Source organism: Panthera uncia, chromosome D4, assembly GCF_023721935.1.
Source record: "Panthera uncia isolate 11264 chromosome D4, Puncia_PCG_1.0, whole genome shotgun sequence".
Classification (NCBI taxonomy): domain Eukaryota; kingdom Metazoa; phylum Chordata; class Mammalia; order Carnivora; family Felidae; genus Panthera; species Panthera uncia.
In genome coordinates, this window is record NC_064807.1 from 65,145,436 (window position 1) to 65,162,630 (window position 17,195).

General features: G+C 37.3%; 1 protein-coding gene and 1 long non-coding RNA gene across 5 annotated transcripts in view; one reads left to right on the forward strand and one right to left on the reverse strand.

Annotated features, from left to right (window-relative positions):
• Positions 1-17,195, forward strand: part of FKTN (fukutin) — a 67,324-nt gene that overhangs the window by 40,155 nt on the left and 9,974 nt on the right. The window lies entirely within an intron of this gene.
• Positions 1-17,195, reverse strand: part of LOC125920275 (uncharacterized) — a 38,615-nt gene that overhangs the window by 20,005 nt on the left and 1,415 nt on the right. For all 3 annotated transcript variants that reach the window (XR_007456995.1, XR_007456996.1, XR_007456998.1), the window contains exons 2-3: positions 16,437-16,564; positions 15,157-15,312 (exon numbers count right to left, since the gene is read on the reverse strand). This is a non-coding gene — a long non-coding RNA (uncharacterized LOC125920275). The remainder of the gene's footprint in view (positions 1-15,156; positions 15,313-16,436; positions 16,565-17,195) is intronic.

Below are 17,195 nucleotides of genomic sequence, written 5' to 3' on the forward strand. Positions count from 1 at the left end.
GCTCCCAAAGAGTTGGTCTTTGGAGTCAGGCCGACCTGGGAGACCTTAGCTGCACCCTAACCCATGTGTGGTCTTTAGCTTTTCTGAACATTAATCTCCTAGTCTCTTAAGTTTGGGTAGTACTCCTGTGTGTTTGACTGTTATGAACATTGCACATGTGTTAACACATCTAATCATCAAAATAATCTTAGGAGGTAGGTATTCTGTGAGGCGCTGAAATTGTGAGTTCTTTGTTCAAGACCACACGGTCCATCCATCTCTTTAACCACCACTCCCCACTGTCCCCCTAATACACCTGACATATGAGGCACTTGGCATAATGCTTAGCACTTACTAAGTTATCAGCAAATGGTGGTTATGACTGCTACTGTTTATTAGTAATATTATGATTACTAATGTGATTATTATCATTGCCGTCATTACTATGGTAGTTATATGAGCAGAAGCATAAATTTGCCTCACTTACCACTCAGATTGGAGCTTCTAACTTTGAATAAATTTGATCCATTGGGCAGAGTGGGGAATGTTCTGTAGCACAGAAGAGAAATGCCGTATTCAGACTGCTTTCTCCTGGGTGTGTTGACACACCCTCTCGGGAGTGCTGAATCTTTATTTGAAGGCCAGGAGTCTTCACATAAGCTTAAATTCTGGCGGTTTGAGAGTAATCCAAACCTTTTTCTCAAAGTTGTAAAGTCTCCCCAAATTGACATTGACCCTGGTGCATATTCTTGAAACTTGTACTTAATATAAAAAAATATTTTGCTTTATGATAACAACACATTCATTCTGGGTTAAAGCTCTGATTATAAGACAAATTAATAAGTTAACATATAACTGACATTCTCACTTGTGGTTAGGTGAATGGGGGTGTTTATGACATTCAGCTATAGTTTTTTTATTCAAAATATGATGAAGCTGAATTTAATGTATAATTTAGAGGCTTCTTTAAAAACTGTAAAATAGTATAGCCTAGAAATTGAGGAGATGGAGCCAGTCTGGTTGCTTTTGAATCCCAGCTTTATACTTTACCAGCTTTATGACCTTGGGCAAGTTAGTTAACCTCTCTGTGCCTAAGTTTCCTCAAGTGTAAAATGGGAATAATAACAGAAATTGCTACATAGAATGGTGTTAAGGATTAGGCGAGTTAATACACAAAAAAGGGGGGTTTGAAGAGAATTAAGGATGTCCCGAGTGCCAAGTAATTATTATTGCTATTATTAATAGCTATTATTAATTATTATTAATTACTACTATTATTAATACTTCTAGGAGTAGCAGTTGTAGTGGTGGTAAAGAAAACTATTTCTCTTCTTAGTCTTATGAGAAATTGACAGATTAGTCAATATTAAACTGCCAAATCTTTCATATTCATAGAGAACTCATATGAGAATGTCACCTTTTTTCAAAGAAAGGTAATTTCTAGAGCCAGTAGTATAATTCTGTTATTCTTAGATTTCCTTCAGGGGCATAAACTTCTTTCTTCTCACTAACATGGTCTGAAACCCACAAACTTCAAAAGAACTCTTCATTTCTAACCGCTACATTTCTGCATAGAAAGAGCTTCTTTCATTCTGCTCTAGCTGCTCTTTATGGTAGCAGTGTTTGGGAAGTGTGAAATGTTCTGATTATTTAACAAGAGAAATGAGCAGTGATGGAACTGTCTGGACAGATGGTGTGAGTCCCAGATTTTCTATCCTGTTACTGTGACCTTAAAAGGCAGAGAAAAGAACAGGGATGGCTGTGTAGAGTAGTTTCTTTGGAAGATTCCCCCAGCCATATGCCATTTTCATTCTTTTCAGCACTATTTACTTGAAGGAACTATAGTATTTTCACCAGCACTATTCCTAGAGGAAAAAAACTCTTAAAGTGAATCTAAAGGTCTTTTTATCTGTATATTTCACTTTGTATTCATGTTATCATTCATTCTGAGGAAAACTCAATATCATAGAATGCTTACGATTTTTTTAAATGTTTGTTTATTTTTGAGAGAGAGAGAGCACGAGCAGGGGAGGGGCAGAGAGAGAGGAAGACACAGAATGTGAAGCAGTCTCCAGGCTCTGAGCTGTCAGCACAGAGCCCGACACGGGGTTCGAACCCACGAACCCCAAGGTCATGACCTGAGCTGAAGTCAGGCACTTAACCGACTGAGTCACCCAGGCGCCCTGAATGCTTACAATTTTAAAAAAGGCTAAAGAGGAACTCAGGAAGGAAGAAAAAAGTTCCCCTTTTGAAACTTTACTCTGCATGCCTGCAGAATGATGTTTTTGGTCTTCAGATGTAATAATATTAACAGCAATGATAAAGGTATAGCTCCTAGGGCATCTTCTGGTTATCTGGCACATGATAGGTACTTTATGTTTATAATCTCAGACAGTCCTCACATTATCCCTGTGGGTTAGGTGTTCTCACTCCCAGGTAGATATGAGGAAACGACCAGTTAGAGAAGTGAAGTAACTTGCTCATTAATGGCTGGGCCGAGATTTAACCCCAGTGCTGTTGGACTCTTAATCCTAAATGCTTATTTTTAAGACTTAATAGGTTAAATGAACTAATACACGTAATGCATTTGAAATAGTACCTGGCACACAGTAAGTGCTATATAAATATCAGCTACTGGTGCTACTATTGTTACTATATTATTATTTCCACTATTGCTATTGTGTTGCTCTGGCACAAAGCATAGTATCTTCAGCACAGTGGTAACTTGGATTCGTTACTCCAGTGGGTCTGGATTGTTTTATACTTATTTTTCTTCGTCAGAGGCTCAATCACTAGCAATAAAAGGTGATGCATATAATAACTATGCCGCCAGGATGTGAAGTTTTTATTCTGTAACTTCACGGTCCTGTAGATGCTGCCTGGGTTTCTTGGGGTTGTTTTTTTTCCTTCCCATCTGAATCAGCTGTTAGTAGAGGCCAGAAGTTTGAGAGGTAATAATCATGGTAATAATAAAAATTAACTTTTATGGAATATTTACTACATGCCAGGCACTATGCCAAACTTTGATATGCATCATCTCATTTAATCCTCACAAGTTTATAAGGAAGATTTTTTAAATTGTCACCTTCATTTTATAGACGTGGAAATATGGCAGAGCTGAGACTCAGACGTGGGACCATATCACTTCAGAACCTGTATTCTTATATATACATGATGCTAGTGTCACCATGATCTATTATACTGTTAATACTCCCTCCATGAAAATAGCCCTTCTCCTTAATGTTATATTGTCAGGGTAATACAGCTACCTCTCTAACCTCTACTAGGAAATCTACTACCCAGTGGGCTAGTGGTGGGATCCTTATACCTTCTGATATTTGCAGTTGCTGCTTACTGTACAGATCTTCAGAAAATTTGAATTTGTTCTCTGTGGGACTAGACTCCCATCCGGGTGTGGCTCCTATATAACATTTCATTTCTTCAGACTTTATTTACTGTTATGTGCAATGGATTCTAATGTAAACATACTTAGTTTCCTCTATCAGGGATCTCATAATCTGGACCATGAGATGAATTATTAAAGTACTTGATCAGAAGAACAGTAATTGAAGTCTGTGTCATATATATAGTTCAGATACCAAATCAGAGTCTGTCTAGCAGCAACAGCAAGGAAGCATGGCTTAAAAATAGAGAAGTTTGTTAGGTAGACTTGGTAGGAATGTGGAGAAAGGACTAATAGGTTTGCTTAACTATTTTTCTGTTTAGACTATTCCTATTTTTTCTTCTTTTTATTTATTTATTTTTAATTTTTAAATTTAAATCCAATTTAGCTAACATATAGTGTAATAATGGTTTCAGGAGTAGAATTTAGTGATTCATCACTTACATATAACACCCAGCTTATTTTTTCTTCTTATTAAAAAAATCCTATGTGCATATTTTTACATAAAGTAAAAGCTTTATTAGAGATTGTTCCCTTGACTAGATTCCCAGAACTGAATCATTATTATTGTTTGTGCTGTTTGAGAAATAGAAAGGGTAGGTGAGCAATGTTCTGACACAGTAAAGTACAAGATTTTATTCTTCAGTCTCTTGTTTTTCCTTTGACTCTTTAGGACTCTTAGGAGTTATATGGACTTCCTTGTCAGCATGCTTTATCCTATCTTCCTTTTCTCCCCCTATTTTTAAAATAAACTTTTTATTTTATGATAATTTTATTTTTCATTTATTTTTTAAAAATTTTTTAATGTTTAATTTTGAGAGAGAGAGAGAGATCACAAATGGGGGAGGAGCAGAGAGAGGGAGACACAGAATCCGAAGCAGGCTCCAGGCTCCGCGCTGTCAGCACAGAGCCCGACACGGGACTCGAACTCACGAACCACGAGATCATAACCTGAACCGAAGTTGGTCACGTAACCAACTGAGCCACCCGGGCTCCCCTATGATAATTTTAGATTTATGGGAAAGTTGCAAAGATGATACAGAGAGTTCCTGTATACCAATTACCCAGTTTCCCCTAATGTTAACATTGTTACCATAGGACCTGGCTCAAAGCTAAGAAACTAACGTTGGTGCATTATAATGAACTACATTCCAGATGTTATCTGGATTTCACCAGTTTTTCTACTAATGTCCTTTTTCTATTTTAGGATCTAACCTAAGATACCACATTGTATTTAGATACCCAGCCTTTTGCAACCTGATTTTAGACCAAGATTTAAGCATGACACTGATTTGTACCAGCTTATTATGCGTCATCGCATGTCCCAGTTCTGCCCATTCAAGGGCATTGAGTTGCCTGTTTTTTTGATGTTGCTCCTCACTACCTCTAACTGGAAATAATCTCCCCTGACTCTGATTTTCCATAGATTTTGTTTTTGCTTTATTTTTCTCATGCCTTATTTGAGAACTTGTGCTGATTTGTCTGTCCTTTCTGAGTTCTAGATAGAATCAGGCCTGGTAAATCTGTCGGCCTGAAACCTGAGCCCCACTTGAAACTAAAATCAGTTCTTAAGTGCATTTGTTTTGTTAAGATGATAGGGTGATGATGCCACATTGATGTCTTGATCAAGATACCTTTGGAGAACCAGAGCCGTAAGGTCAAGTCACCCAGTTTTTAGTCACTCCATTTTACCAGAAGTTAAAGACCAGAGTTAGTTGTTGGATCAGAGGTTCTCTCAGCTTCATAGACTGAAGACTGAAAACGAGGTTCCCATGGTTTTAGCTCTCAAAAAATATATTTGCCTTTTTAGTACTTACAGCTGTGAAGCTAAAAAAGCAAATTTGAATAATTTCTTTAAATTAGTGTATTTAAGACATTGGCTTTTTAAAAAATGATCTCATATTTCCTATTCTGTTTATACCTTCATATTTTACAACAGGTAGATTGTCTTAGGGTTCCTTAATTGTACTTCCAAACCTCTAGTGAGTAGCAGGCACTAATTGAATCATTGAGGGAAGAACTTTGAATGCATTTTATATGGTAATTATATACATATACAGTATACAGAAGTGGGAGTTATTTATGTAGTTAGCTTTGTTTGTTTGTGTGTTTTGAGAGAAGATTACCCCAGGGGTGCCTGGCTGGTGCCATCGGCACAGCGTGCAACTCTTGATGCCCCATGATGGATGTAGAGGTTACTAAAATAAAAATAAAATCTTTAGAAAGAAGATGATTACCTCAGAATGAATAAATGGCGGACCTTTCATTTATGTGAAGTAAATTATATTTCTTAAGACTGCCATGTGTCTTCTTGTTTGAATGTAATTCTTTGAAGTATTGTATAAGGTAGTAGTCCAAGAGATATAAAAACACTTTCACTAAACGAGTTGACATGAATGTGCATAGCATTCTTTTTTTTTTTTTAAGCTTATTTATTTTGAGAGAGACAGAGACAGCAAGAGTAGAGGGAGGGGAAGAGAGAGAGAATCCCAAGGAGGCTCCAGGGCAGTGCAGAGCCTAGTGCAGGGCTCAAACCCATGAAGCCGTGAGATCATGACCTGAGCTGAGACCAAGAGTTGGACGCTTAACTGAGTGAGCCATCCCACCGCCCCTGCATGGCATTGTTTGTGGTAGCCAAAAACAAAAAACAAAAAACAAAAAACCCAACACAGAAACAACCCAACTGCATCTTCTGGTGACCAGATAAACAAGTTATAGTATGTTCAGACAATGGAATACTCAGCAATAAAGAGAAATGAGGTACTGATACATGCAATAACATAAATGAATCTCCAAAATATGCTCAGTGGAAGAAGTCAGATAGGAAGAGTTATACTATGTAACTGCACGTATGTGAAGTTATAGAACACCAAAACCAGTCAAGGAAGTAGTAAGATCAGTGATTGCCGGGGGCCAGGCTGGATCGACGGCCCGACTGCCCAAGAGCACAGGGAACTTTAGGAAGCAGGGAGGATGAAGCGTTCTGTGTCCTGCTTGTTGTGGTGGTTACACAGGTATATGTGTTCGTCAAAACTTAAAGTGGCTGCATTTCATAATGTGTAAATTACTTCCCAGGAAAGTTTATTTAAGAAAAAAAAATTATTTACAAGGTTAAAAGAAAAATGACAACTTCTAAAACTGATATGAAGAGAAAAGAGCTCAAGATTACAAATGTTGAAATAGAGAACTGGGACCAGAAGTGATGAATTTGATCAAGGCAGGCCCAATTGCCGTGATAAACTCTGAGCTTTTTGCACCTGATGGGACAGACTAGGTAATCTGAGTTCAAAATAAAAGAAGACTTTTGTATTTAGTATAAAAGTTGAAATTACAGTGTAATCTCTTTTTTAAAATTACCTGTTCTATCCAAAGAGAAATACTATTAAAATTGTCTGAGAGAAAGCAAGCACAGCTGAATCTAATTGGTTGTTGATGAGCTATAGATCAAATTTTGGGAAGTTATGCAGTAGAAATAAACGTGTCCTGAGGCTCTGTTTCTGGCATTAAAGAAAAGTTCTGTGCATGCTTTACACGGATGGTTTTTGATATAGTCATTATGCAGGTGCATTCAGGTGTTAAATGATAACAACTACCCATATAAGCTTTAATTTGTCTACTCACTGATGATATAAATTTGTTCTTGTTTCTCCTGTAGTACAGATAATCACTAATTATGTCCTCTGGAGATTGCATAGCAGAGTTTAATAGTTGGTAGGATAGGTGAAATCACTCAATTTATACTGGAAGTCAGTGGGAAAATGAGGTTCAGTGGGTAGAATTTTACTTTATACAACATGTGTATGCTGCATATATTGATTATATGTTAGAAGTTTGGGATAGCAGTGGAGTGTTGGATCAATAAAGACCTCAGAGATTATATTGTCGTTTAGGCTCTGAAAAGTATATTACCATTCCACTATTACCCTTTTTACTTCTGTATTATCTATGGTGGGATTGTGAGAAGTTTAGTGGAAGAGATAGTTTTAAAAAATGCTAGTAACCATACTGTAACCTTGGCTTCTTTCTTTTCTTTCTTTCTTTCTTTCTTTCTTTTAAGAGAGAGGGCACAAGTGACTACGAGGCAGAGAGAGAGAGAGAGAGAATCTCACAAGGGGCATAGAGAGAGAGAGAGAGAGAGAGAGAGAGAGAGAGAGAGAATGAATCTGGGCTCACCCGAACCAGGGCTCACGTTTTACCCGAAGCGGGGCTGGAGCTCACCCGATATGGGACTTGAACTCAAAAACAGTGAGATCATGACCTGAGCCGAAGTCAGACGCTTAAAGACTGAGCCACCCAGGCGCCCTGTAACCTTGGTTTTCAAGAGTAGAGTGTATTTCTTAGAAAACTGGGCAAAATTGGTGGTGATAACTTAATGTGGCACAGTAATTCCTCACTTTGCCACATTCCCTTTGGTCCAAACACAAATCACTGATGAATATGTCTACAAGACATCGCTGGGGGCATCTGAGTGACTCAGTCAGTTAAGCAATCTCAACTCAGGTCATGATCTTGCAGTTCCTGGGATCGAGCCCCACATCAGGCTCTGTGTTGACAGTATGAAGCCTGCTTGGGATTCTCTCTCTCCTTCTCTCTCTGCCCCTCCTTTGCTGACTTGCTCTCTCTCTCCCGAAATAAGTAAATAGACACTAAAAAAAAAATTAAAGACATCAACATCACTCATCATCAGAGAAATGCAAATCAAAACCACAATGAGATATCACCTTACACCTGTCAGAATGGCTAAAATAAAAAACACAAGAAATAACAAGTGTTGGCAAGCATGTGGGGGAAGAAAGAACCCTCCTACACTGTTGGTGGGAATGTAAATTGGTATAGCCACCGTTGAAAGCAGTATGGAGGTTCCTTAAAAAGTTAAAAATCAAAATATCATATAATCCAATAATTCCACTATTGGGTACTTACCCAAAGAAAACAAAAACACTAATTTGAAAAGATATTTTTGCACCCCAGTTTATTACAACATTATTTACAATAGCCAAGGGGTGTCTGGGTGGCTCAGTCTGTTGGGCATCTGACTTCAGCTCAGGTCATGGTCTCACAGTCTGTGAGTTCGAGCCCCACATCGGGCTCAGTGCTGACAGCTCAGAGCTTGGAGCCTGCTTCGAATTCTCTGTCTCCCTGTTTCTCTGCCCCTCCCTGACTCACGTTCTGTCTCTCTCTCTCTCTCTCTCTCTCTCTCTCTCTCAAAAATGAATAAACATTAAAAAAAAACAATTACAATAGCCAAGATATGGAAACAACCCAAGTGTGTCCATCAATAAACAAGTGCGTAAGGAAGATGTAATGTGTACACACACACACATATACACACACAGGAATATTACACAGCCATAAAAAAGGATGAGATCATGCCATTTGAAAAAAACATAGATGGACCTAGAAAGTATTCTACTAAGTAAAATAAGTCAGACTGAGAAAGACAAATACCATATGATTTCATGAATAAATGGAATCTAAAACAAAACCAAATGAATGAACAAGCAGAAAGCAGAATCAGACCCATAAATATAGGGAACAAACTGATGGTTGCCAGAGAGGAGGGGGTAGGGAGTCCGGTAAAATGAGTGAAGGACAATGGGAGATATACGCTTCCAGTTATGGAATAAATAAGTCATGGGAATAAAAGGCACAGCATAAAGAATATAGTCATTGACAATGTAGTAGCAGTGTATGGTGATAGATGGCAACTACACTTAGGATGAATATAGCATGATGTATAAACTCGTCAGATCACTATGTTGTACACCTGAAACTTATGTAACATAGTGTGTCACCTATACTCAAATACAAAAAAAAAAAAAGAATGAAAATAAAAATAAATAAAAAAATAAAAGACCTGGTGGAACTAAAACAGAATGGAATAAGTGATGAAAAACAGTATTTAAACAAAATTCCCAAATTAAAGACAGACAAGTGGGATAAATAATAAATCTACATCTAGATACTTCTTAAGGAAACTGTAATGTCAAAAACAAAAAAATTTGCAGGCTACCAGACAAAATAGGTTGTTTACAAAGGAACAGCAAATATACCTCTGAAACAGTAGAGGCCAGAAGATAATGGAGGTTATAGCATCTTTCAAAAGCTGAGGAGAAATAACTAAGAAAGTTATATGTAGTTAAAACCAACATTCAAGAGGGAAGTCAAAATAAAGACATTTACACATATAAAAAGACTAAGAAAGTTTATGTCTCAGAGACCCACGCTTAAAGATCTATTAAAGGACCCAGAAGGAAGACATAATATATATGAAATAATGGTGAACACAGCAATGGGTAAAATATGTCAGTAAATTTATGAGCCATTGCCTGTAAAAAATAAAATGACAATGTGTTAAAAAGAAAAGTCAAAAAAGGAGAACTGTTGGGGCACCTGAGTGGCATAGTCAGTTGAGCAACCGACTCTTGATTTCAGCTCAGGTCATAATGTTACGAGTTCGTGAGATCAAGCCCTGCTTCAGCCTCAGCGCTGGCAGCATGGAGCCTGCTTGGGATTTTCTCTCCCTCTCTCTCTGCCCCTCCCATGCTTGTGCTCTCTTGCTCTGTCTCTGTCTCAAAAATAAATAAGTAAACATTAAAAAAAAAAGAAAACTTTTTTTTGTTTTTTATTTTTTTATTTTTATTTTTTTCAATATATGAAGTTTATTGTCAAATTGGTTTCCATACAACACCCAGTGCTCATCCCAAAAGATGCCCTCTTCAATGCCCATCACCCACCCTCCCCTCCCTCCCACCCCCCATCAACCCTCAGAAAGGAAAACTCTTGATGATAAGTTGAGGAGGAGTTGATTTGTCAGTGTTCAAGGAGTAAAGTATATTTAAGTTCTGTGTGTAAGAAAAGGGTAGAGATTCTGCATACAGTCTGTTTTTATTAGCAAATCTTATAGTGGCATATATATGTTAAAAGTAAACAGTAACTATTACAAACAGTATCTACTGCTAGTTAGAAATAGTATTTAAAACTTCCAGATAGGGGCATCTGGCTGGCTCAGTTGGTAGAGTATGGGACTCTTGATCTTGGGGTTGTAAGTTTGAGCCCCACATTGGGTGTAGAGATTACTTTAAAAAATATTTTTAAAAAACTTCCAAATAAACAGAACAAAAGGGAATTTATAAACATTTATCAATTAAAGGAAATTAGGAAAGGTGGGTCAAAGAAAAGGTATGGTAAGCTGAAAACATGTGAAGATAATCATAATAACAGCATTATAATAGCCCTTACTGTGTATGTGCTAGATACTGTTCTAAGTGAGTACTTTACATTTATTTATTCATTGTATGCTGATATCTCTGTTAGGTACTGTTAGTACCCACATTTTATAAATGAGGAAGTTAAGGTACAAAGAAATTGACCAAGGTATTAACAACTGATAAGAGACAGAGCCAGGATTTGAGCCCAGGCAGCCTGGCTCTAGAATTCAAAAAATGTCCAAATATATAATTAACCACAGGAAATAATAGCAGATTAAGCTAATTCATATAAAGATTAAAATGCAATAGAAAAAAAAAACATACCCATATAATGCTTGGTAAAAGGCATACCTAAAGCAAAATCATACAGAAAGGTTAAAAAATTATAGAGATAGAAAAAAGATATTCCCCAATACTATTAACCAAAGGAAACTGGTGCTAAATTAAAAGGCCCACTACACTATTTTACAGAGAAATGGTGCACCAAGAAGTGTTAGAGGACTTTAATAATGTGGTCTTTAAGTATATAAATCAAAAGCCGACGAAATTCTAATGAATATTGACATGTCCACAATTATGGTGGGAGATTCTGAAATACTTTTATTTTAAAAACTGCTGATTCAAGCAAAGAAGGAATTAATAAAACTATTGAAAATATGAGCAAAATCAACAAGCTTGATTTATCATATATATATGTAAAAGTCTTTACCCAACAAATGGTGGATATACTTTCTTCTCGGCTATAAATGGGACATTTACAAAAGTTGGTCATGTACTATATCATAAGGACAATCTTAATAAATTTCACATCATTAATAAAAATCTTCCTCTGTGTGTGTGTGTGTGTGTGTGTGTGTGTGTGTGTGAGAGAGAGAGAGAGAGAGAGAGAGAGAGAGAGAGAGATTCTCTGTTAACAGGTTAAAGGGAGAAAATATACAAGTTTATTTCAATAGGTGGCATTGTTTGACCACAATGGAATTAAATTATAAATAAACAATTAAAGACCTCTTTAAGATGTATGGAAACTTTAAAATGCCCTCATTAATAACTAATGAGTTTAAAATGGAGGGTTGATGGGGGTTGGGGGAGAGGGGAAAGTGGGTGATGGGCATTGAGGAGGACACCTGTTGGGATGAACACTGGGTGTTGTGTGGAAAAAAAATAAAAAATAAAAACCAAAAAAAAAAAAAAGGAAATAATAGTGGTAATTATAAAATTTTTAGGGCTCAAAGATAATGTACTATACATATAAAAACTTGTAGGATGCAGTTAAAAGGATAGCAGTAAACCTGTAGCCTTAAAAACATTTAAATATTAAAAAATAGATTAAAAAAGCAAATTAAGGGGCACCTGGGTGGCTCAGTCGGTTAAGGGTCCAACTTCAGCTCAGGTCATGATTTCAGGGCTCGTGGGTCCAAGCCCTGTGTCAAGCTCTGTGCTGACAACTTACAGCCTGGTTCTGTGTCTCCCTCTCTCTCTGCTGCTCCCCTGCTCACATTCTGTCTCTCTTTCTCTCAGATGTAAATAAACATTAAAAAAAAATTAAAAAAAACAAATTAAGCATTTAATTGAAGAAAGTAAAAGAATAATGCTGTCAGCCTAAGCAAAGTGAAGGAAGAAAGCCAAGAGAAAAAAAAAATAATGAAATAGAAAACAGTATCAAAGATCAACAAATCCAAATGCTCGTTCTTAAAAAAAAGTAAAAACTAGCAAATTAAACTAAACATCTAACAAGATTGATCAAGAAAAAAAGAAAAAGGACGGTTGGATGGCTCAGTCTGTTAAGCGTCTGACTTTGGCTCAGGTTGTGATCTCACAGTTCATGGGTTCAAGTCCCATTGTTGGGCTCTGTGCTGACAACTCAGAGCCTCAAGCCTGCTTCAGATTCTGTGTCTCTCTCTCTGTGTCTCTCCCCTGCTCACGCTTTGTCTCTCTCTCTCAAAAATAAACATTTAAAATTTTTTGAAAAAGAGTAAAATTAAATATTGACTACTGCAACCCAAGAGCTTTAGAGTTTATGCTCTTAACTATGTTACACTGACTTCCAAAGGAAAATGTTAGGGACGTTAAATCATTAAATTTGATAGTAAGGTGTAATACAAAAATGATAAAATTTTCTGGGCAAAAATAAATGTCAAAACTCAAGAAGATCTAGGAAACTTATACTCATGAAAGAAATTGAATTAATAATCAGAAATTCTTCTTTCCAGGGTGCCCAGGTGGCTCAGTCGGTTAGGCGTCCAGCTTTGTCTCAGGTCATGATCTCACGGTTCATGGGTTCGAGCCCCGCATCAGGCTCTGTGCTGACAGCTCAGAGCCTGGAGCCTGCTTCAGATTCTGTGTCTTCTCTCTCTACCCCTCCCCTGCTCACGTTCTGTCTCTCTTCTCTCTCAAAAATAAATAAACATTTAAAAAAAAAAAAAGAAAAATTCTCCTTTCCCCCTCTTGTCCCAACTGAGAGGCCAAGAAAGTTTACAGGAAAGTTTTCCATGCCTTCACAAAGTAGATTATTCCCTATATTATATCACCTATTTCAGAAAATTTAAAAAGGAAAAATATGAAAAATATGCTTTAAGCAACTCATTGTCTGAGATTGATAGCGAAACTGGACTTGGACAATGCCAACAAAATTTTTAAAGGGAAATTACAATATTGTCAAACAGATGAAAATATCTTAAATGAAATACAACAAATAAAATTTTATAGTATCTATATATTTGTGTAATTCACAACAATAAAGGATTAAAAGATTAAAAGAGAAAAACCTTTGATGATTGTTTCAATAGATGACATTAAAAACTTTTGATAAATTTCATAATTAACCAGAAGGGAGGGGAAAGATCTTTTAGCAAGTTTGAAATAAAAGGGATCTGGAATTTCCTTAACCAGATAAAGGGAATATACCAAAAACCTAGAGTGAGCAATCATATTTGCTGGTAAACTTTTTAGAAGCTTTTCTATTAAAATCAGAAACAAACAAAAACTGTGTGCTATCCTTGCTTCCATTAAGCCAAATGCTAGAGGGCTTAGGCATTGTAATAACACAAGAAAAAGAAATTAAGAATTAAAGAAGAGACCAAACTGACAATGAGAGTAAACCATTTGTGGTGTTTTACAGGAAATTCTTGTTTAAGACCATGGCTCTGCTGTTTTAACTTCAGAGTCTAATGCAAATTATGTTTAAAAAGGTCAGATTCAGTTACAATTGATGGTGTCTCTGTCTCACTTAGCCTAGCTACCTAGTAATAATAAAAGCAATGTCTTTCACTTAGCAATAATGTCTATAGGTTGTACAATTAAACTGGTGAGATTACTTTATCCCACCACCAGTAAGTGGTTTTACAGATTGTAAGGATGTCTGTGAGGAGAAAAAAATGGAACCGGTCTACTCCAACTAACTCTCTCTCTCTCTCTTTTTTTTTTTTTTTTAACCCCCAAACTAACTCTTAATTCTAATTACTATTTTATGCAAAGATAAAATGAATGTGGTATGAAATAGAAATGTGAATGGAAGGATTTTTGTTTATGTGAAAAGATCCCTTGAACTTACTAGGTTCGAATTGAAATCTGTTCCCATTTTAGATCCTGTCTCAGAGCTTTCAAGTACAAACTGCTTAGCCAAACAGAATCTTAGCTTTCAAAGCTAAGGTAAGGTCGCAGACCCATGGTGTGGTCCAGTCGTAGTGTTTACTGGTAACCTGGACAGAGCACATGGCATGTGCTGTTCTCTGTCACCCACCCCCCCTCTTCCTCTCCACAATCCCATTTCACAATCTGTTTTCACATTTTATGGTTTGTTTATCTTTCCTCTTCTCCTAGGAAGCTGGAATTTTCTTTTTGCTGATCGAATTGAAAATTATTTAAGTGAAAAGAAAACCACAAAGATTTAGGGGTATTTCCATTCAAGAACAAAAATGACCGTTTCGGTTAAATTGTCTTTGAATTACTTTTAACATTGCATATGTAGTTTTAATGTTTTGGTTTTGTTCATTCGAACATTTCATTGTTTAAAATATTGCTGTTGTAAAATTTGTGGTATTCTCATCCACCCTGTATATCCCAGACCTGTGATTTTTCTTATGTTCATTTCTTTGATAGACTGTAGAGGCTAATATTTACGAGAGGGATTTCCTGGACTAGGTTACAAAATAGACCGTAATTTCTGCCTCATTTCAACTTCAGTGTGTCAACTTGATAGGAGGGGACAGGTGGACATTCTGGTGACCAGAATCTGATAGGGGAGGGTGGAGGCCAGTGATGGATGGCTGTGCCTGATGACAAAATAAGCATTTCCATGAATATGAGTGTGCAGAATAAAATTGGGACCAGCAGATGGTAGAGCTATGCTGTATCTTATTTCTTCCTCAGCTCTGAGATTTTCTGTGGCCGTTTTTTCACAGAAGCCAGCTGGGATTGTCTATTAACTGCCAGCACCCATTGGTTTGGGTAGAAGGAACTTGTTGCTTTCTTTAGAATTTGTTCAGCCTCTCCTTTTCATGTATGGCTTTATGTTCATCTGGTGGTAAAACATGATATTTAACCGCAGAATACGTGAGAACTGACCTTTCCTTGGAGAACATCCCAGCTAGATCCCATTTCTACAAAATGATTATGCTTTGACATCTGGCTTTTTTCCTGTTCCTTTTTTCTTTAATCCTCTGATATTTTAAATTTCTGTGATCTCAGCGATTGCCACTTCAGATCTCATTACTGAAAGTTCTTTTCATGTTGTGAAGAGAAGAAACATTCCTCAGAAAACATCAACACAGAATATAGGGCTGTAATATAAACTTAAACCTAATGAACCTGCTCATTTTAGCTTTCCTTTGTAATATATTGAATTTAATTTACTGATCCAGAGTTCATTTAAGAAATGTGTTTTGGTTTGATTTCTCAAACTTACCTGCTAGTTAAAATAGTTCTGCTATAGACAGAGTAAGATTCATTATAACTAACATTGCCTGGGCTGGTGTCGAGATGTTCTTTAGCATTTGAGATGAAAGAAAGGCAGAAACTACAGATAGGTTTAAGGGACAGAAGCCTGGGAATGCATCTTGGAGTCATGCTTGCTGTATATCCTCGGGAAATCCAGGCTCTAAGAGAAAAGAAGATTCACCTCACACATGTGTTGCTTATTTTAGTGTTGTGTCGTCGGCTTCTTTCAGTAGTAGTTTGAATTGGATGGGGATTTAATGATGTGTGAACTATTAAAAATAAGAAAGTAAGTTTGTGGCTGAGAACAGAGATTTAAAAAAAAAAGGAGGGGGGCAAGTGGTAAAATAAAAGCAGGGCAGGAAGAATGGGTCTGTATAGCTGTCGTTAAGAGAGATATTGTTGAGGTGCAGACAGCCAAGCATTAGACCTCGATTCCTGCGTTTGAGGAGGGGGCTGGTGCGTGAAGCTTTACTCAGAAAGCTGTCTTAAGTGTGGCTTGATTCAGGTTGTCTGGCTGAGTAGAAAGGTTTTGTTTCCATTCTCACTTCTGTACGTGCCTCCCCTCCATGTATGAAGAATTGCAAGTATTGGGGTGCCTGGTGGCTCAGTCGGTTAAGTGTCCAACTCTTGATTTCAGCTCAGGTCATGATCGCACAGTTTGTGGGATCAGGCCCCTTCTCGGGCTCTGCTCTGACAGCACAGAGCCTACTTGGGATTCTCTCTCTCCCTCTCTCTGCCCCTCTCCACTGATATACACTCTTTCTCTCAAATAAATAAATAAACTTTAAGAAAAAATGAAGAAGTGCAAGTATTAGAAATGTTGTAAAAAAAAAAAGGAATAGTTAACTAGAATTTAAATAAAACTTTGAGGAAACAAAGAATATCTATATATTCATGGATTTATTTACCTGAGATGTTTAAGGAATGGCCACAGCTAAATCCAAGTCCTTCCCTGGGTTTTTCTGAGCTCTATCATTTTTCCTCCACTTTTTGGCAGCTTTTTGCTTTGACTTCATTCTCAGACAGGCTCTTTCTGCTAATAGATAACAAAGATGCTCAGCTTCCATCTCACCAGCTTAGAAACCTCAGCAAAAAAGAATGCCTCTTTCCTCCAGTAGTCCCAACGGAAATCCCAGAGTTGACTTTTATTTGCCTAATTTGTGTATATTCCCATCCCTGATCCAGTCACTATAATGTACTGGTTACACCTGGGTCTTTGTACCTCAGGGGCCTGGGGGTTGGGTTAGCCCCTCCTAAACCATAGAGAATAAGGAGAGGCAAATGGAGGTGCTGTCAACATTAGAAGAGGAATGGGAGGGGCGCCTAGGTGGCTCAGTCGGTTAAGCATCTGACTCAATATCAGCTCAGGTCATGATTTCACGAGTCGATTCGTGAGTTCCAGCCCCTCGTCTGACTCTGTGCTGACAGTATAAAGCCTGCTTGGGTTCTCTCTCTCTGCCCTTCCCCTGCCCACACACAGGTGCTCTCTCTCCCTCTCTCTCTCTCTAAATAAATAAACTTAAAAAAAAATAGAAGAGGAAGGGGATGCTGGACATTCAGAAACAACAAAATACCCACCATGTCTGTCTGTCCCCAAAGCTATTGAGTGGGAGAGGCCTTTCCTTCAGCCCAAAGTGCACTAGCAACTGGGTTCCTGAGATAAACTT